Source organism: Gracilinanus agilis, chromosome 5 (genome assembly GCF_016433145.1).
Source record: "Gracilinanus agilis isolate LMUSP501 chromosome 5, AgileGrace, whole genome shotgun sequence".
Lineage (NCBI taxonomy): Eukaryota > Metazoa > Chordata > Mammalia > Didelphimorphia > Didelphidae > Gracilinanus > Gracilinanus agilis.
The window spans coordinates 95090296-95113318 of record NC_058134.1 but is presented as its reverse complement, the minus strand read 5'-3'; positions in this window follow the sequence as shown (position 1 = coordinate 95113318).

Genomic DNA, 23023 nt, shown 5'->3' with positions numbered 1-23023 from the left:
ATAATAAACTCCTTGACCTGAGATTATGATGTGGGAAAAGAGATCAAAACATACACAAGTACCACCACATTGGAGAAAACATGGCTGTCTGGATGGTGGCAAACCTATCAGTTGATAAACATTTAACATTTACTATGTGCCAGGCACTGGGGACAAAGACAGGTGAAAGGCAAACCTTTTTCTCAAGGAGCTCACGGTCAAATGGGGGAAACAACATATGTCTGGGGCCTAGACTGGGTAACTTGGTCGGATACATTATATTTTTTAGCATATGACAGTCTGATTCCTTGAATACTTCTTTTTGGTCATATTACTTCTTTTTACTTAATTGTTAATAAAGTAGAAAGAGGCCTCTGGAGTTCTTCCTTAATGTTTGTTCTTGAATGAAAGTTGTAATAATAATATCTACTGTACAAGATGAAAACATTGATAGAATTATGACAATGACATAATGAATGAACATAAGAGTAGGCCCCATACTTATTGTCTAGGCTAGTGATGGGCAAACTTTTTAAAGAGGGGGCCAAAGGAAAGGAAATGCTCATGTTAGTCTGTTTCTAAGGCAACTCTTTTGAAGTTTCATTGTATTGTATCCTACTCATTGTATTCGTCAGATTAGGAATAATGTTGTGGGGCTGATAGAACATTTCACGGGGTCTGTATCTGGCCAGCAGGCTATAATTTGCCTATAACTGGCCTAGACTCTATATTTTAGCATTTGGTTATATCTGATCTAAATGTTTATTATAAAATATGTGGAAATAAAGTAATGCCATCTGAGGTCATATGTGAACCCAGGACCTTCCATCTCCAGTTCTGGCTCTCTACCCAGTGAATAACTAGCTGCCCTTACAACATTTTTGTTTTTGAGGAGGGCTTAAAAAAGAAAAAAATATAAATAATGTTTCATGAAATCCGAGAGCTGGAAGAGACCTTAAAGATCATTTAGTTCAAGCCCTACTTAAAGTATGAATAAATCCTCTCTATATCTCTCATGAGTGATCATTCAGCCTTAACTAAAAGATCTTCTGTGACCAGAATTCACTATCAACTCAGGCAGCCCTTTTCATCTTGCATATACACAGATCTTATCATATTACTCTGCTTTTTAAAAACTCTTTAACATGACTCCCTATTATCTACCAACAAAAATCCAGACACATTATCTTGAAAGTTCTTCTTATACAGCTCCCTCATACATATGTGTCTTATCTTACTATACTAGGTCATGCTTTAGCTAAAAAGCTAGGTAGAGTCCAGCAGCAAGAAAAAGAGAAATTCCATTTAAAATAACTAGACAATATAAAATACCTTGGAATATACAAACACAAGAATTATATGAACACATATAAAACTTTTTTCATACAAATTAAGTCAGATCTAAACAACTGGAAAAACAATTGCCCATGGGTAGGCTGAGCTAATATAATAAAAATGACAACTCTACCTAAATTAATTTATTTACTCAGTACCAAATCAATCAAACTACCAAATAATTATTTTATAGAACTAGAAAAAATAATACAAAACTCCTCTGGAAGAACAAAAGATCAAGAATATCAAGGGAATTAATGGGAAAAAAATGTGAAGGAAGGTGGCCTAGCAATACCAGATCTCAAATTGTACTATAAAGCAGAAATCATCAAAACAGTTTGTTACTGGCTAAGAAATAGAATAGTGGATCAAATGGAATAGATTAGATACATAATACAAAGGGGTAAATGATCTTGGCAACCAATGTTTGATAAACCCAAAGACCCCAACTTTGAGGATAAGAATTCACTATTTAACAAAAACTACTGGAAAAACTGGAAAACAGTATGACAGAAATTAGCTATACTCCAATATCTCACACTCTATGCCAAGTTAAGGTCAAAATGGGTACGTGGCCTAAATATAAAGAATGATAACATAACTAAATTAAGGGAACATAGAATAGTTCACCTGGCAGATCTTTGGAAAAGAAATTTTATGACCATACAAGAGATAGAAAACATTACGAGATATAAAATGAATTTTGGTTATACTAAGTTAAAAAGCTTTCATATAAACAAAATCAATGTAACCAAAATTAGAAGGAAAACAAAATGGGGGAAATTTTTTATAAAATTTTCTATGATAAAAATCTAATTTCTCAAATTTATAGAGAACTAAGTTAGATTTATAAGAATATAAACCATTCCCCAAATAACAAATGGTCAAAGGATATGAACAAGCAAGTTGCAGATGAAGAAATCCAAGCTATCAATAATTGTATAAAAATGTTTTAAATCCCTCTTGATTAGACAAATGCAAATTAAAGCAATGCTGAGGTACTGTCTCATACCTATCAGATTGGCCAATATAACAATAAAGGAAAGTGATAAATGTTGGAGGGGATGTGGCAAAATTGGGATACTACTGCATTGTTGGTGGAGTTGTGAATTGATCCAACCATTCCAGAAGGCAATTTGGAACTATGCCCAAAAGACTATAAAATCATGCATACCCTTTGATCCAATAATACCACTTTTTTGTCTGTATACCAAAGAGATCATAAAAAAAGGGGGGGGGGGAAGGACCTACTTGTACAATACTATTTATAGTGGCTCTTTTTGTAGTTGCAAAGAATTGGAAACAGAAGAATCCACCAGTTAGGAAATGGCTGAACAAATTGTAGTATCTGTTGATGATAGAATACTACTGTGTTATAAGAAATGATAAGCAGGATGATTTCAGAAAAAGCTGGAAGGATCTACATGAACTGATGCAGAGTAAAGTAAGCAGAACTGGGAGAACATTGTACAGAGTAACAACAATATTTTATGATGGGGGTTCCTGAAATCCATATGCACAAAAAAATAGTTATTTTGTCTTAAGGAATGTTCTCAATCAATAGATATTAATTATACAACTATTATCATATAAGGAAGGAGATGTAAAATATTTTGACTTTATAAAAGGAATATTCCTATTTGTAAAAAGTGGAAACCATTGCTCTAGGTCTCAATGCCATAAACTATGCATGATTAAACAACAATGAGACACAATTGCTTTGAATTCATTTTATTTTGGGTTGTTAAAGTAAGGAAGTAAGCATTCCTATTAGACAGATGGCAATGGGGATTTGAAGGCCTGAAATTAGCAAACAAGATTGCCAATTTAAATGAAACTATAGCACTAAAAGCTAACATATATACATACACATATATATATATATATAGTACTTTTTATGTTCTAAGAACTGGGCTCAGTACTTCACAATCAGTATCTCATTTGATCTTCCTAACAACCCTCCGAGAAAGATGCTATTATTCTGTCTATTTTACAGATGAGGAAACTGAGGCAAACAGAAGTGACTTGCCCTAGGTCACAAAGCTAGCAAGGAGGGAAATGGAAATTGTGAATGTACAATAGTGATTTGATCTGCTTTTTTTGGTGTCAGCTATTGGGAGTCCCCCTTTACAACACTCATCTACTAATGCCTCAGAAATATTTCTTCCTAAACACTGTTTTTCCCTCCCTTTGATAGTTTTCCATAGGTTTCTATAATCCATGACTCCAATTTTGTCTTTTGTTTTTCTTTCATATTATTTTTACAATCACATTTGAAAAGATATTAATATATAACCAAAAATGCATGGTATTTAATGTGCTGATGGTGTTAATGGATAAATACATTAACATCTTCCTGAGGAGAAAAGTTATGTTAAACACCAAAAGAAAAACATATGTGATTCTTTGTCATCTTGGGGAGGAGGGAGATGAGGGACATAGGGTGAGATTTTGACTGAAACTTAAAGAAAATGAAGGTTAAAATTGTTTTTTTATGTTATTGAGTTATTGGTAAAAAATTATAATACATATATACATATGAACATACACACCCATATATGCTTTTAAACTCTTATTTTTTGTCTTAGTAACAACAATAAGACAGAAAGGCAAGGGCTAGGTAAATAGGATCAAATCACTTGCTCAGGGTCACATAGCTAGGAAGTATCTGAGGCCACATTTGAAACCGTGTCTATTTCAGGTCTGGCATTCTATTCATTATTGCCACCTAGTTGCCCAGAAAAAATATTTTTAAAAAATCAATTAAATCCTGATATCCTTTTATTGAGATAACATTTTTTATAAATTACTCTATCTAGAAGATATTCATTTGAAATTATGATGAGATTATTAAGTTTATTAAATGTGTATCCATTACTCAGAGGTTTCTAGTCATATATAAAATAAATAACTCAACTGAGAGGCTGTACAGAGCAATGGAAAGTAGTGGGTTTGAATTTGAAGACTTGGGTTCCAACCCTAGCTCTTTACCACCTCTGTGACTTTGAATAATTTTTTACCTTCTATAGCCTCAGTTTTCTCATCTATAAAATGGAGTTGGACTAGATAGTCTCTTTGATCCTTTCTAGTTCTAAATCTATAATCCTACAATCAATGACTAAAGACTAAAAATTTCCTCAGAAGATTTTGAAAAAAATATGAATCACTGGCCTATTAGGAGGGCACAATGGACTGGAGTTGCAAAAACTTGAGTTCACATCCAGTTTCAGATACTTAATATCTGTGTGATCTGTGTGACCCTGGGTGAATAAATTAATCCTTTTTGCCTCAGTTTCCTCATTTGTAAAATAAGCTGAAGAAAGAAATGGCAAACCACTCCAGTATTTTTGTCAAGAAAATACCAAATGGGGGTCACAAAAAGTTGGACCCAATCGAAATGATTGAATAACAACAAAAGAAGATTAGGAGACTTTGGCAAACCAAGCAAAGTCTTAGTAAAATCCTTCATTAGATAAAAAAGGTTGAAAATGATCAGTTTTTTGTTTTAGGAAGATCAACTAAAGAGGACAGATTGGAGTGGGGAAAAGACTTGAAGCAAGCTGACCAACCAGCAAGATACAGCAAAAGTCCAGGTGTGAGATAACGAGGGTCTAGATCAGGGTGTCAGAGGAGAAAAAAGGGGGCACATGTGAGATGTGTTGAAGGTGTAAGTTACTTAACCCTATTTCCCTTAGTTCCTCATCTGTAAAATGAACTGGAGAAGGAAATGACAAATATCTTCAATACTTTTGCCAAGAAAACCTCAAGTGGAGTCACAAAGAGATGAACAACTGAAAATCTACAATGAGACTGGATTGTCTCTTCCAGCTCAAGCTTTCTATTTCATAAAATATTTGAGTATCTATCTATGGCTTACTGACCTCAATATTATATAAAGATATATTGAATTCCACAATCCATGCCTTGAAAACATACATAATCTAGTTAATAGGATAAAACATCCACAAGGCTTGAAAAAGTTAAATAATAATGTAAGACATGTTGTAAGGGAATAAAAGCAGTTTAATGATATGTAAGTAATAGAAACATTAGTTCAGATAGAACCTTCTCCATACAAAAACAAGCAGGAAGAATTCTTGCTCAATATAATGTGCTTGATTTTTAAAAAGTCATTCTTAAAAGTAGTATAAAATTTTTCTATTTTCATTATTAAGAAGAAAGCAATAATTCCAAAGAGAAAAATCAAAACCAATGTCAATAGTTTGGCAAGTAGAGGGATGTGACATTGAGGGAGAAGCAATCAAGGTAGTCATTTGAAGAATCTTAGATTTGGAAAAAGAGGGTTTAGGTTTTATTCTTGACTCTGCTTTTTGTTTGTTTTATGAAACAAACATTTTACTAAATATTTTTCTTCCTTGTATAATATTTTTTTTTTAAACCCTTGTACTTCGGTGTATTGTCTCATAGGTGGAAGATTGGTAAGGGTGGGCAATGGGGGTCAAGTGACTTGCCCAGGGTCACACAGCTGGGAAGTGGCTGAGGCCGGGTTTGAACCCAGGACCTCCTGTCTCTAGGCCTGACTCTCACTCCACTGAGCTACCCAGCTGCCCCAATATTGTTTTAAAATAAGGGGGCCCTCTAAGGCCCATATAGTTCTCTCTTTTTCAGCTTTAGGAGAATTTATTTTAGATGAAAAGTTTTGAGTTTAGTTATAATTGCTGAGTCCCCAGTTAGAAGAATTCCTGCAGGCTTTGGTTCTCTGCTTTAATTTAAATTTATATTTATCTCTAGTTAATCACTGGCCTTTTTGTGGCTAAGGGAAAATTCAGCTTAATAGCAATGTTTGGATAATGAAACAGAAGATTATATTATATATTTTAGGGTTGATAGACCCTGGGAGGGGAAGTTGGGGGAAGAACTCTCCTTTTTCATGGGATCTCCCTCATTTTGAGTTTTCTGTTCCAAGATACCACAGGGCCAATGAACATCCTTTCTCTATCACTGCTAAATCCTCCCTTTGTGCCTGGGAAGGTGTGATGGAATGCTAAACTTGATTCAATTGTCAAATAAATGAAGTTCTAAGTTTTTATAGTTTAGTTCTTTTTTTTTTAAACCCTTACCTTCCATCTTGGAATCAATACTGTGCATTGGTTCCAAGGTAGAAGAGTGGTAAGGGTGGGCAATGGGGATCAAGTGACTTGCTCAGGGTCACACAGTTGGGAAGTGTCTGAAGCTAGATTTGAACCTAGGACCTCCCGTCTCTAGGTCTGGTTCTCAATCCACTGAGCTACCTAGCTGCTCCCAGTTTAGTTCTTTTTAAAATTAATTCATCTGAATTATCTATTTAACATTTATTTCATTTTAATTTGATAGTTTAACTCATAGATGATCCCTGAGGCATGAAAGTTTCTGCATTGTCCCTACATTTCAAAAGTCTTTCATACTTATCAGAGATCATATGAGTGTCCTATCATATAAGTGGGTAGAGTTCAGTAAATCAGTCACCACACTTTAACATCTTCTTTATCCCTCCATCCAGTTATGATATTTGTTGTCTCTAGCAAATCTATTGGAGTGTATTTGGCAAAGTCCTAAAACCTGGTTAACTCTAGTGATATTTTCCATCTTGAAAGCCTTCCCCATTGCCTTGCACTAAAGAGTTTTGGGGAAAATCTGTGGGTTACAGTTCATAATCAAATCTGGTAATTAGCATTCTTCCCTCTCCAGAAGATTCAAACTCCCTCTGTAGCTGGAAAAAAATACTGCCCTCCAATTCTGATCTTGAGAGAAATTTAAGAAGCTGGAAAGAAACTTCACTTTCTAATGACTTCTCTTCCTCATGACAGAATACAAGGAAGCTTGACTAAAGCCATATATCTAATAATGAATATCTAGTTTTGCATCTATAGTCTATCATCTCCCTGTTAAAAAAACAGAGATATGGGCAGCTTGGTGGCTCAGTGGATAGAGAGTCAGGCCTGGGGATGGGTGGTCCTAGGTTCAGATTTGACCTCAGATATTTTCTAGCAATGAGACCTTGGACAAGCCACTTAACTATAAACATAAATATATATACAGTTTGATGGTTTTTCCAATATAATTGCAAATTATTTTCTAAAACCATTAGACCAATTCATAGCTCTACCAATCATGCCTGTATTTTTTTTTTTTAGTTTTTCATTGTGCCATACAGTTTTTTCCCCCACATTATTTATTTTTTAAGAATATTTTTCCATGGTTACATGATTCATGCTCTCTCTCTCCCCTCTTCCCTCTCTCCTCCTCCCAGAGCTGACAAGCTATTCCACTGGTTTATACATGTCTTATTACTCAAAATCTATTTCTATATTATTCCTATTTGTAATAGAGTAATCTTTTAAAAACCACAACCCCAAATCATAGACCCATATAAACAAGGGATAAATCAAATGTTTTTCTTCTGTGTTTCTACTCGCATAGTTCTTTCTCTAGATGTGGATAGTATTCTTTTTCATAAGTTCCATAGGATTGTTCTTGATCATTGCATTGCTATTAGTAGCAGAGTCTATTACATTTGATTGTCCCACAATGTTTTAGTTACTGTGTACAATATTCTCCTGGTTCTACTCATTTCACTCCACGTTAGTGGAGTGATTCATGGAGGTCTTTCTGGTTCATATAGAAATCAAACAGTTCATCATTTTTTATAGCACAACAGTATTCCATCACCATTATATACCATAATTTGTTCAGTCATTCCCCTATCTAGGGACACCCCCCCTTTTCCAATTTTTTGCCATCACAAAAAGCACAGTTATAAATATTTTTGAGCAAACATTTTTTTTTATCTCTTTGGGGTACAAACCTAACAGTGGTATAGCTAGATCAAAGGACAGGTAGTCTTTTAAAGTCTTTTGGGCATAATTCCAAATTGCCTTCCAGAATGCTTGGATCAATCCATAACTCTATCAGCGATGCATTAGTGTCCCAATTTTGCCACATCCCCTTCAATATTTATTATTTTCCTTTACTGTCATATCAGCTAGTCTGCTAGGTGTGAGGTAGTACCTTAGAGTTATTTTGATTTGCATTTCTCTAATCAGGAGGGATTTAGAATACTTTTTTATGTGATTATTGGTAGTTTTGATTTCTTCATCTTAAAACTGCCTAGTCATATCTCTTGACCATTTGTCAATTGGGGAATGCATGCCTGTATTTTTACAGCCCTTCCAGCATTTATTATTTTTTTCTTTTGTTATTTTGTCAATCCTTTAGGCAGGAAAAGAAACTTGGGTTTTAACATGCAATTCTTTTATTATTAGTGATTTAGAACATCCTTTCAAATGGTCACTGACAGGTTAAACAAAGGACATTAAATAGGCAATTTTCACAAGAAGGACTATAACCTACCAGGGAGAGTTAAAGAAAACTAAACATAGACTAGAGATCTGAGAGTAGTTCTGGGGGATATTGGGTTGAAGAATGCTCTTTCAAATTTACTATCCTTCTCTTTCTTTCTGCTCAGAGATGGCATCATATGGACATAGCACAAAAGCCCCTTGGCTTTCAAGATAGCAAATGTTTATTGAGCAACTAAATGATCCACTGGGAATTAAATTTTTGAACCCCAGCTTTCGGCAGGAGTGAAAAGTCAGAACAAGCATGTGGCCCTGTAGTTGGAGGAGTAACTAGGCCTACATCAAAATCTGAAGATGAAACTTTAGACTATCTTCTGTTATGACCATCAGTTATTCAGACCTTATAGGTCCAGGGGGAAGAAGATTGACCTTCCAGCAACTTCAGATTTATTTCCCTTTTGGAGAATGTCTAAACCCTCAGGATAACATGACAAGACTGGAAGACTCTGGAGAACCCTAGAGAGAAAGTAGGATTCTAAAGGAAGATAGTGATTGTTACAGGTTTCTAGTCCTTTTTTCTGTCATTCTTTCTGTCAGATATCTGTTATGTGTAATTAGTTTAAATTCTTGCTGTGGACACACAGATATGAGTTTTATTTGAAGGTCTCCAGGGAAATATGAGTGGGGGGGGGAAGCAATCTGAAGAATATGATTTTTGAGGTCCCCCGAGATTGTTCCTTATAAGTTTCTATAAACATGAACTTGGAGTGCTGGGTTACAAATTACATATGTAGATGCACAGAGTTTTGAAATGGATTGTCGATTTTGAGAAACAGCTGATCATCCAGTTTGGCCCTGATCACCAATTACATCATTCTCTCCAGCAAATGTGTTCCTGTAGTTTTCAAATGGACTCTTGGGGTATTTTTTCTCAGTGACTCCATAACTGTAAGAAAATGCTTCCTCATCTTTTCAGAGCACTTACATATCAGTTCTCTGCTAAAATATTCAGGGACAACGTAGGATAGAAAAGGCTTTCACAATTATTTTTTGACTAGTACCTCTCTCTTTACCTTCCTTAATTTCCTTTACCTGACTCCTTCCACTTTCCTTGCCTCTCTACATGATGACTATCAGCAGCTTTGTTACTCATCCTAGTTTTCCTAGACTCAGACTTCAATTTAGACAGACACCTCCCCCATCTCTAACTCTAATTCTCTTCCAATTTCCCCCATTGACTCCAAAGAGTCTTGTGTGGTAGAAAGCTGTTAAAAATACAAAACAAAACACTACTTATCCTAGAGGCCATCTGGGTCCCAATATTTTGAAAAGATTTCAAAAACTGGAATCTGTGCTCTGAAGGTTATGTAATGATTCATTTGCCTGGCTATCCATGGTCCTCTGACTGGTCCCAGTCGCCTAGCCATGACCTTTCATAATAAATATTATTCTTCAGCTGACGGGATCATAAAGATGGAGACATTTCTTTAAAGGTTCTTTTCTATTTTTTTTATTATTTTCAATTTTATATATATATTTATATGCACATAATTTATATACGCTTACAGATATTAAGATTTATAAACAAATATACCCACATACACCTATAACCCACTTAGATACACTCTTATGTTTTTTAAATCTTTTAGTAACATTTTGCTTGAAGGGCGAGGGCCTGGATTATATAATCTCTCAAGGTTCTTTTTAAGACTATGACTTTTTGACTTTATAGATGGAGCAACTGTAGGCTAGAGAGGAGAGTGATTCATGTGAGCCGTGTACTAGAGCCAATAGTAGGTCTAGAGCTCCGACTCCATTGTCCTGCCTCCTAACCCATTTCACAGAGCAGCAAAACACATTGCCATTCATTTGTTGCTTTTCTGCCCTCCTTTGAAAAGTGTGACATAAGCGCCCAGTATGATAATAAGCCTGGCAATAGGCCCTGACAACTTACTTCTCGAGGAATGAAAAAGAATAACAAAGTTTTGAATTCATTTCTAACCCCCAGTGATAAAAAAAAAAAAAAAAAGTAGCCACTGCCTCCTTTAAATGAAATGAAACTGAATTGGGAAGCTCAATTTTTGCCCATTTTATTCAATCTAGACACTAAATGAATGTTTTTTTTTTTGGTTTCTGCTAGTCTCCCTAGACTACCTGTCAAAAAGAAATATACATCTTTTTTTTTCTTTTTGATCTTATCATTTGTAAGGGATAAATAATTGATTAGCATAGGAAATCTGGGAATATATTCCACTTACATAGAGCACTAAACTGTTTTCAAATGTACTTAGACAGCAATGTAGAATATATAGCAAAAGCATGTCAATTGGAAATTGGAAAGGGAAATGCTACTGTGGATTGGAATTAAGAAATTCAAAATATTCCTAGAGGGACAGTACTGTAGTTATTAGAGTCATTGTTAATTAAACAGCTTTCCTTGCTATCTGAAAAATTATTATTTTGTATTTCATGTTTGTGCATGAATTAAAAAGATAAGGATTAGACTAATGAATCCTTGGTATAGGAAATTCCAGACAGCGGTACCTTGACACACGAGTTCAATTTGTTCCATGGCCAAGCTTGTAACTCAATTTGCTCGTGTGTCAAATTGATTTTCCCCATTTAAATGAATGGAAATGCAATTAATTTGTTCTGGTCCCCCAAAAACACACAAATTTTTTGTTTTATATGCTTTTAAATATGAAAATGTACTTTATAAATAACAAATAAATATACAAACAATAAGAAAGAATATAAAGAAACAAACTTGCTTATGAAATGTTATTTACCTTCGAGGTCAGGCAAAGATGCTGATGGAGAAGGTTTTCATTTCCTATGCTATTGTTTAACATAACTTAGTCTCTACAGACATACCGCTACATTTAAATGCAAAATTGACCTTATACATTACTTATGATATATAACTTTATTGCTAAACTTAATGGCTATTTTTTTTTTAATTTTATTTTTAAACCCTTAACTTCTGTGTATTGGCTCCAAGGCCGAAGAGTGGTAAGGGTGGGCAATGGGGGTCAAGTGACTTGCCTAGGGTCACACAGTTGGGAAGTGTCTGAGGCCAGATTTGAACCTAGGACCTCCCATCTCTAGGTCTGACTCTCAATCCACTGAGCTACCCAGCTGCCCCAATGGCTATTTTTTTACTTTACTTAATTATCATTATTTTCTTTATTGAATTTTGGCCATTTGCCACACTTTCCTTGATTTCACTTAGAGGCTGTTTCCATGGAAGTTTGTTTCTTTCTCCCTTTCAGAACCTTTCGATAATGTATGAACCAAGTTTTGTTACACAGCTCCAATGCATGAGCTGTTGCAACTTTTTCCTAGATGTTTCTTTTCAATAAACTGTTTAATTTTTCCCCCAATCCTCAACATTTCCTTAATCTTGCTTGTACTGATTACCTCATCCACCTTGGGCTCCTCCCCACTAATTTCCTACAAAACCTCCATATGCTGCTACTGTTGTAACTCCTTCAGTTTCTCCATGGTCACTTCCTCACTGTCCTTTTCAATGAAGTTGTCAAAGTCAAGCAAAAGCAATTCAATACAGATGCTTGTAGGGCCAGATAAACACTGAACTAAAAGAGACAGCCTGGTGTAACTTGTGAAACCGAACACTGTGAAGGTTGTCTAGGGGAGGGTGGCAGAAGCTCTTGATTCAAATATTTGCTTGTGACTTAACAGAAAAAAATTCCAATCATGACTGCTTATATCTCAAATTGCTCATGACTTAAGGGACCATGTATCAAGGGACCACTGTAGAAGATAATGCCTGAAGATCCAAAAAAAACACCAGAGTTTGAGTTCAGCCATTGGCTATTACAAACATAAAAACAATACTAGCTATGTTTATATTTATATAATTTTTAAAAAATATGTCTCATTTGATCCTCACAACGACCCTGGGAGCAAGATACTATTGTTACTTTCATTTTATAGATGAGAAAAAGGGCTAAAAAAGATTAGGTGCCCTTGGTTATAGAACTAGAAAGTGTCTAGAGACAGAATTTGAATTCAGGACTTCCTGACTCCAAGTCCAGTACTACTTTTACCCACTATGCCTCTTGATTCTCTAGGCAGCCCTTTTATGACTATAATAACTTGCAGAGAAGATGCCATGCTACATGGTAGGAGTTTCACCCTTTTGAAAGTATTATACATATGTTCCTTAGATGTTTAATTCATTTTGGAGTCTCTCCAAAAAGATCATAAGCTTTTCATAAAAAAGGACTGAACCTTCTTTTATCCCATATAGTGTATGTTGTCTGAACTTCTCCTTTATATTAATCACATTTTGCTTTATATTTTAAGTATTTATGTACATCTCCCTCCAGCACCCTCTCCTCATTAGATTGTAAGAAGCCCAAGGGCAAAGTCTCATTTTATTTCATCTTTGAGGCCAGCACAATGCCTCATACATCAATCAACCAATCAATAAACATTTATTAAGTACCACCTACATACCAGGCACCATGCTACATGCTAGGGACACAAAAAGAAGCAATAGATTGTCTCAAAAGGCAGCAGAAGCCTAATAAATATTTGGTGAATTTCACTGACTTTGTCCTGGGTCCAGAACCAGACACAGCTGGCAGGGATAGCACAATGATTGGGTTAATGTTGTATCAACAATTCTTTTTTTATATTTTATTGTAGCATTTAGACAAAGAAGACATTTTTAGAAAGACATATAGCTATAAGTAGGGTGGATCAACAGGGACTTTGCTCCAGGGTGCCAAATTTAGAGGGTGCTGACAAAAGTTGTAGCCCTTCAGCAGCAAAGAAACAACAGATCTTAGCATCTACCTACCAAGAATAATTCATTAACATAGAAGGATAACAGATGGTGGGCTAGAGATAGCTCTCACTTTATTCTGTCTTGTTCTCCACTCCTACCACTCAACTACCTCAAACCAGAGTTTTAAGTGAATCATTATCTCCCCATAGATGGTAGCCCTTCCCCCAGTTGAGGGTTTGCTGTTTGCCCTAGGAGCAGTTTTCATGTCTCCTGTGAGTACCTAGTTATGGTTCTGGACAGAGGCAAAGGAGTTCTTGAATCATGCTGTTGTTGCTCAACCTTCATTTTTGAAGAGGACGACATCATAGAGTGATGTCTGGGCTTGCTTATGAGTTGGATTTAAGTGAGGTAGAATTGCACAAAGTAATCAGCCTCATTCTCTCTTCCAGTCATCCAAGTCAAGTGGCAAGACAAAAATCAAGATGACTAGTGATAGCCTGGAATGCAGTGGATGACCTTGGCTTCTTCAATAACCATCCAAGCTCTAAGCACTTGTTTGCACCTGCTTCCACTGCCTTGATGACCATTGGAACAAGTTGTTCTCATCTGTTCATTTCCCCAGGAAGTCTCTACATACTTAGCATAGACACCCTCCTAATTCACCTGTCTGTTACCTGGGTTAGTCTGACTGCTGAGATGGCTTACTGGGGTGTGGCCACTGGGCATGCTACAGCTTCTTAGGGCATGTGGAAAAGTAATATTGAATTGTAATGATTTTTATGTGTAGCTTTCCTTAAACCTTGGGTTTTGAAGGTCAGCCAGCTTCCCAGGAATTTACTCCCAGGCCTCAAGGCATCTCACAGGGCTGGCTATTGTTACAAGCCAAGTGGAGACTGCTCCTTATTTATCTGTAAACAAGAATTCTCTTAGATAAAGAAGCTGTAGCCACCATTGGACGGTAGTGACCCAGGCAACTGATGAGGAGGAAGGAGCTATGTTGTTGTCCTCTCAAGACTTGCTTCTCCTTCTGATGAGGTAATGAAGAAGGAGTTGGGGTCTCTAAGTCTACCTTCTTGGTGGCTATTTACCAATCAGTAATGTCTTGGGAGATCCTTGGAAGGGACTGGATAATGAGGTCATAAGCAATATATATAGGACTTGTGCCAGAATTACCTTGCCCTCTTTTGCCCCTCTCTTTGGCCACACTCACTCTTTTATCCTGCTGGCTCTCATTGGTGCCTGTTTGGTTTGAAGGGGGAGACTACTTAGATTTTCCTGAGTGGTCAGTTAATAATTCTAAAATGAAGAAATGTGGCCTTCAAAAATTTCAAATATTACAAGTCACAGGTGAGAATTGGATGGCAGGTGGATACCAAAGGAGGAAAATGTCCTGGAAAAGGCCCTCAAATCATGTGATATAGATAAATATCTAATCCATGTAGACATATATATTAGGTTAGCCCTAGCTGCACAAAGCCAAAACACCCAGGAAACGAGGGGTGAAGTCATTATGATTTTAGATCTCAGGTTTTCACTAATTGTGTGGAATGAGAAATTTGTGTGTTATTCTCATGTTATTAATAGTTATGAATATCTAATGGTTGGTGTCCCCCACCCCCACCCCCATTCTTACAAAGGCTTTACAACTTTAATTGAGCCTGTCTGGGAATTGTCCCAGGCTGTTGGTCTTAGATCCTTAAGTACTTGTGACCAAATCTTTTTTTTTTTTTTTAATTTTTTAGAAAAATTTTTCCCATGGTTACATGATTCATGTTCTTGCTCTCTCTCCCCCCAGTAGCTGACACACATTACCACTGGTTTTTTCCTGTGTCATCGATCAAGACCCATTTCCATATTATTGATAATTGTTCTAGGGTGGTCATTAAGAGTCTACATTTTGGGGGGCAGCTGGGTAGCTTAGTGGATTGAGAGTCAGGCCTAGAGATGGGAGGCCCTAGGTTCAAAACTAGCTTCAGACACTTCCCAGCTGTGTGACCCTAGGCAAGTCGCTTGACCCTCATTGCCCACCCTTATCACTCTTCCACCTAGGAGCCAATACCCAGAAGTTAAGGGTTTAAAAAAAAAAAGAGTCTACATCATAATCATGTCTGCATCAATCCATGTGTTCAAGAAGTTTTTGTTTTTCTTCTGTGTTTCCACTCCTGTAGTTCTTCCTCTGAATGTTACCCACATTCTTTTCCATAAATCCCTCAGAATTGTCCTGGGTCATTGCATTGCTGCTAGTACAGAAGTCCAATACATTCAATTTTACCACAGTATATCAGTCTGTGTATAATGTTCTCCTGGTTCTGCTCCTTTCACTCTGCATCAATTCCTAGAGGTCATTCCAGTTCACATGGAATTCCTCCAGTTCATTATTCCTTTGAGCACAATAGTATTCCATCACCAGCATATACCACAATTTGTTCAGCCATTCCCCAGTTGATGGACATCCCCTCAATTTCCAATTCTTTGCCTTCACAAATAGACTGCTCTAAAAATTTTTGTATAAGTAGATCCTTTCACCATTTTTTTTGCAAAGACCTTATATTTTAGAGAAGAAAGACACATAAAAAGGAGTTGCAGTGAAAAGTTGGGGTTGATGACATAACAGATGACAGAACTGGGCAGGGGTAGAGTCTAAGGTTTAAGTAGTAGGGAAATGAGTTTAATGGCCAGAGGACAGAATGCATGGTGTGGAGACATCCAGGAAGTGGTTTTATGGAGGCCTGGGCCCCAGCAAGATAAGTCCAACTCCACATATCAGACAGAGCCAGGAAACCCAAGGGTGGAGTTCAAGGTTTCTACAGTACTAGTTTATAAAACTGTTGTTATTGAAGCTTACAAGGCAAGTATATGAAAATGTGGGACATATACTACTTAAATTTCTACTAAATATCATTGTTTTCAAAGGTAAAGCATTACCTACATGTGCATAGAAATAATATTAAAAATAGGAGATGGAAGAATGGAGAAAGGATCAGAAAAGAAGTTGGGGCTGAGCTCAGGGAATGGAAACACTCTGCTCCTTGAATGCCACAGACACATAACATGGTCATGTCATACCTCTACACAAGAGGAGAAGGTATAGAGATTAGGTTAATGGACCTAAGTCTTACAGGAATGCCAAATGACCATGTGGGTCAGAGTGGGGCAATAGAGGTGACCATACATGAGGTGTGTGCAGCTGCAGAGCATGGGCAAGAAGCCCTGGAATCTAGCTAAGGTAGCATTAGAGGTGATCAGAGGCATTTGAACAGCTCTAGGTATGAGGGCCTGGGGAGTTCTAGAACTTGGCAAGGGTGGTTAAGTGACTCAACTGAATTGAAAAGGAATTTATGGGCAGGTGGGATGAAGAAATAAGGGCCTAATTCTGAGAAATTGCTGCTGAGTGCTTGGGGATAGGGCACTGTGCCCACTCCCTTCTTTACTGAGGGTATCTTCTGCTCTAGACTCATTTACATATCCTGGATAGAGTTCAGTCCTAGGAGAACCCAGATTATAATGAGAAGGGGGCTAGACTTTTTTTCTTACTCAGTCTCATTAAACTCCTGCCCCAGAGATTAATTATTTAAAACTTATTTTGTGACTCATCTCTTGAAGCTCCCCAAAGGAGGGAGTACAAAAAGCACTCAATGGATAATGTAAATCAGATATGGGACAGATATTTATTTCTTATACATAAAAGAAATGCTACATGTGATTTATAATATTCATCAACAAAATGACAGAGTAGGATTAAGTTACTAAATTCATAACTACTGTTACAATCTCTCCAGAGGCTTATTGTTAAACCTCAACAAAACATAACACAGTTTGTGGGATTGATAGTGAAACAATTTTCATTTCACTTTGGCTCTGTACTACCCCAAACAATCCCTGATTCATATCATCTGGTAAAGTGGGCCAGTCTTGGACTAATGTTTTTCTTCTTTTTCTTTCTTCTTTTTTAACTTTCTTCTTTCTTTTTATTCTTTCCTTTGAATTGGCTTTTTTGTATTATTTTGTATTGTTATTTCTTATGTATTGGCTCCAAGGTAGAAGAGTGGTAAGGGCTAGGCAATGGGGGTCAAGTGACTTGCCCAGGGCACACAGCTGGGAAATGTCTGAGGCCAGAGTTGAACCTAGGACCTCCCATTTCTAGGCCTAGCTCACAATCCACTGAGCTACCTAGCTGCCCCCTAATTTTCTTTCTTTTTTTTTTTTTAAACCCTTAACTTCTGTGTATTAGCTCCTAGCTGGAAAAGTGGTAAGGGTGGACAATGGAGGTCAAGTGACTTGTCCAGGGTCACACAGTTGGGAAGTGTCTGAGGCTGGATTTGAACCTAGGACCTCCCATCTCTAGGCCTGACTCTCAATTCACTGAGCTACCCAGCTGCACCCCCTAATTCTCTTCTTAAGGGTCATCTTCTCCAAGAACACTGGAGTAGTTGCTAGGGTGTCCTCCCAGGACCACCCATCAGCTCTGATCAAAAGGTCCCAGGACCTCTGAACCTTTCAAATTCACAAAGTTTGCCTCTAAGCCTGTACATATCCATCTCAAGATAGATATTTCTGATAGGATTCAAGATAGGAAAGAATAAACACAAAAGAAGGATTCCCAAATCCATCCTCAGATTTACCCAGGTAGGATATGTGTTTATAAGGCTGGGGTGGAGGGAGGGTGATTGGAGATAGAGAAAGCTATCCTTTTATCACCATTCAGGAGAAGCAACTTGATATAATTCTGACAGGATTTGTAGCCATAAGTAAAATTACCTTGAGCCATCAGTTCTTTCTAGTCAAAGGCCAATAAAAGAATTATCCCATCATCTCAAAGTGCCAGACTTCAACAGCACTGAGCTATGTGTGTGTGGTCAAAGACAGGAAGGAAATCTGTACATACTCTGCCACTTTACTATACAGGTAATGCAGAGCAGTCATATAGTCTCTGGAGGGAAAAGGATTCATATATGTCAAAATTTTGTAAGACTCTTTGGAAGATATAATAAGGGAGATAAATATACATATATATATATGTACACACACAAATATATTCAAGGTCCTTATCTCCTGTTTTAAAATATACATATTAGAATACATGTATATACACACGAATATTTATTTAAAACCCTTACTGTCTTTCTTAGAATCAATACTAAGTATTGGTTCCAAGGCAGAAGAATGGAAAGGGTTAGGCAATGGTGGGGTAAGTGACTTGTGCAGCTAGGAAGTATCTGAGACAAGATTTGAACCAAGGACCTTCCATCTTCAGTCCAGGCTATCTACCGAGTGTGTGTGTGTGTGTGTGTGTGTGTGTGTGTGTGTGTGTGTGTGTAAAATCTGTGATTATTAAAATCAGGTAAATAATAAAACAAGGAAATCTATGCTTGGCAAAGATGTTCCAACAACAGAATACCAGTCAAAGAAGTATTTTTACTTTATTAGAGGTTTTTAACCTGGATTCCATGAATTTTAAAAACATATACGGACATAGGCTACATCGGATTGTCAGAGTTTATGATATAAAAAAGGATAAGAAACCTCAAGGGGAAATGATGAGGTCTATTGTGCTGATTGCTTCAAGCCCTATAACACTGTGGAAACTTTTAAGTGAATCCATGATCAGTCAAAAAAAATTGTCCAGTCTATCCATGTAGGAAAAACTAATTGACAAAAATAGTGCCTGTGGTCCAGACCAGAGGTATCAAATATGTGGGCTATACGGTGGCCCCTAAAGCTCCTGAGTGGCTCAAATAAGATTAAAATGCAATGAGGAAGAGCAGCTATGTTGCTCAGTGGACAGAATGCTAGGCTTGGAGACAGGTGGTCCTAGGTTCATATCTGACCTCAGACATAACCTAGTTATATGACCCTGGGCAAGTCATTTAATCCTAATTATCTAGTCCTTACTTTGTATTGATTCTAACAGATACTTTGTATTGACGTTAAAACAATAGGTGAGGGTTTAAAAAATGTAATTGGGAAATATTTAACAAAATTAATTTAAAAGTACAACAGAACATAGATAATGTTCTCTAAGTCAATGTATACTCAATAATTTAGTAGCCTTCATTTTCATTTGAGTTCAATACCACTGGTTCAAAGTAGGCCACGCAATGGGTTGTGTAATCTGTAGAGTTTGTTCATTAGTCTATATGCCTTGGATCAACACTATACACAGATATTAAGTTGGGTTCAGAATTGAATAAGAGAAGAAAGCAGGCTGGATTGCAATTGGAAAAGTAATTGACCAAGAGGATGGGTCACACACATTGGACCAATATAAAACAGGCAAGCTAGCCAGGATTATAGTTAGTTGAGAGGATGTCTTCTCTGTCAGTCTAAGAAGAAAGCTGGTTGTAGAGGTAGAAATCACCTCTCAAGAGGGAATCATTTTTCATATATTTGATAGTTTGGATGCAATCAGAAAGACATGGATTTAAAACCCGTTTCTTGTGCTTACTAGCTACATAGCAATTGCCTCCGAGTTTCCTGATCTGTAAAATGAGGGGATCTGACTAAAGGGTTTGTAAGTTCCCTCCTATCTCTAAATCTTATTCTTATGTACCTCTTTTAGAGTACAGTAGGAGGGGAGGATATTTTCTCCTTTCTCCTTCTTTCCTTTCCCTGGCAGTGGCATCGTTCAGTGGACCTGCTGAGCTGAGTTGAGTTGTGGAAAGGTGCAGGTCCAAGATCTTATTGGAACAATGTAACTAGCAGAAATGCTTCACTAAGGATGAACAGTGTTAAGATACCATGAGAAGAGAAAGGATATTAAGGGAAGCTGGAAGGGAACAAACATTTATTAAATGGCTATTATGTGCCAAACACTATATTAAGTGTGTTAGAAATTTTATTTGTAAAAATGTGTTCATTTGATTCTCATAATAACCCTAGCAGATAAGTGCTATTATTATCCTCATTTCATAGTTGAGGAACCACCCAGGGTCATATAGCTATTAAATATCTGATGCAGCATTTTTAACTCAGATCTTCCTGATACCAAGCCAAAGGATCTTTCCTTTGTGCCATCTAACTGCCTAGGCCCTTGTAGAATCAGATTACTTGCCTTGGCCATATGCGTTGACTACTTATGTGCCTCTCTGCTGTTATATGTTACATGGTTGTTTACTTTTTCCACTGACACTACCTACATTTGTATATTCCACTTTTATGAGGAAAATGCATGGTATCATTTCAGTTAAAGCCTTGCTTTGGGTTAATTGTTTCTACCTGCTGACTATTAAAGGTAAACACACTGATGGGGGCTCATAAGCTATACTTTTGGGAGTACACATCCACAGACTACCTTAAATCTGGCCATTCTCAGGAAACACAACCTAAGAGCATAAGCTGAGAGATGTATCTTGGAGTACACATAACATCACTGTTAAATTTCATCTTTTTCAATAATTCACTTGCTAATTTAATTTGTTGAGACTTTTTTGGGATCTTAACTGTCATCTGGTACGTTAGCCTTCCCTCTTAGATTTGTGTCATACAAATATTTGCTAAAGATGTCATGTATGTCATTATCAAAGTGACTGATAAAATTGTTTAACAGTAGATGGCAAAGGACAGGTCTCAGAGGAATTCCACTAGAACCTTCTTTCCATTTTGCCAATATCTCATTAATGACTTATTCATTCACTCAGCTCTGAATACACCTAACTAGTCTATTTCCTTTAAACCAAGGATGGTTTGAAAGACTTTATCAAAAGATTTACAGGAACATCTAGGACTTTCCCCTGACCTAAATGAAGCCTTTATCAATCACTCCCAGGTGGAAACAATTTTTCTCTTTTCTAAATTCCTTTAACAATGTCTATACTACTTAACAGGCACTTAATATATATTGCTTGGTATGGTATTTTGCATATAGAAGGTAGTAGTCAGTAGATTTAATTGAATTTCTCCAACTATATTATTAATAGATAGAAAGCATTAAAAACTGTATATTATACATTTTTTTGCATTCGCTTTTACCTCCTAACATGTACTCTCTTTATGTTCATAAGAGGCACTTAAATATTTTTTGAATGAAAGAATTTTCAGTTTTCTTCGAGTGTGACCAGTGCCCTTATTCACAGGGGTCTCATTACAGATTTCCTCCTCTGGAGTAGCTGTAGGGGGAGAAAGAGATGCAAAAGTCCCAGGCTGATGAAATCAATCCTCTTCTTTGCTTCCTTAATAGGTCAACATCAGTGCCTCGGACTCCATTTTACTCTATGCTCATCAAATCTAGTTTGGGGACTGAGAAAAACCATCTGACACCTGTAATACTGTGAGGTTGTGATTAGTGTGTAGCCCCTAAAGAAGATATAACATGAATGAAATGCCCCCACCTCTCAAAGTCAGGGAATATACACACACTCTCTGAGGAATACAGTGTCAGTAGGAAAAGCAAACATAAGAGAATCCCAGTAGAGAGACAAATATGCAGACAACACATTTGGCCAAGGCTGTTCACACTTTTGGCTTTCCAGAGCCCAGATATTCTTTATCTTCCTGAATTCAGAAGCCAGAATTTGATCTTGTAGTCTTAGGTTGATAATCTTGAATCTTTAAGTGTCTTTGCCATTTTCCTTCACAAAGCTTGCCCTGAATGGGTAATTCATCCATTTAAGTCTTGCTCTTTGTTTACTCAAAGGAAACAAAAAGTCATCTTCCTCAGTTATGTAAAGCAAAGGAAAAAGGACACATGGATTTGGTAAATCGTTTTGGGTAACTTAGCAGGTAAGGCTGGGATGAAAAAGGAAAATTACCTGAATCATGGGCTTGAGAACAGACCATTAGGCAACACTGCCTCCTTGTGTTTGCCATAAAGACTCCTAATTCATTCTCTGATGATAAAACCATAATTAATAGAAAAGGAGGTCAGTCCCTCTGGAGAAATTATATTGATGTACAGCCAGGATCAGTTTATGCATACAATGGCACATTTCTTTGGTATGTGTTCATTCTGAATAGCAGACATGTTTTGGGTTTCATAATTAAGTTATCAGCTTTGTCCTTGGCTAAGGTATTTGTCACCCCAGGCCCATTTTCCTTATAATCAAAATTTGAAAGCTATGAAATAAGACTAGTCTAACCACCCTGGGAAAAGAGTGGCTCTTCCCCTTCTTTGCACCCTCTTTAAATTCAAGAAGTTTCTAAAACTGTTGGTCTGTTGATTTTCATGCTGCAAGTACTAAAATGTTCAAAAATGATTCTGTGACCTTGTGCCGGGGATAACTTCTAATGCACTCATCATATCTCTCTTCTCACCTTGGCCATGTCTAAGAAGCTCCCTCATATCTTCCCTCTGAAGCAAACACTACAAAAGGCAGTGAGGGCAATGCAGTAGAATGGTCTGATGTTGTCACTGGCAGTCCATCCTACTCCTGCCTCTTACATATGTGGCAGTGAAAAGTCAGAGAGAAGGGTCCAATGACACCTAGACTTTTCCTTCTATCTCTTATACCATCTTTATAGCTCTGTCTATCGGTGTCTATGTCTATATCTATGTCTATAGCTCCATCTATATCATTTTAAGGAGAATACTCTCAGTGGGTATCACATTGTCTTAAATATGTCACATGTACAGCTGACATGGTATTACTGAGGCAGCATCACTTCTCTATTGTAACATAGTTGTTTTTGTTTTTGCTGTTGAGACTTGTCAGTACTATAT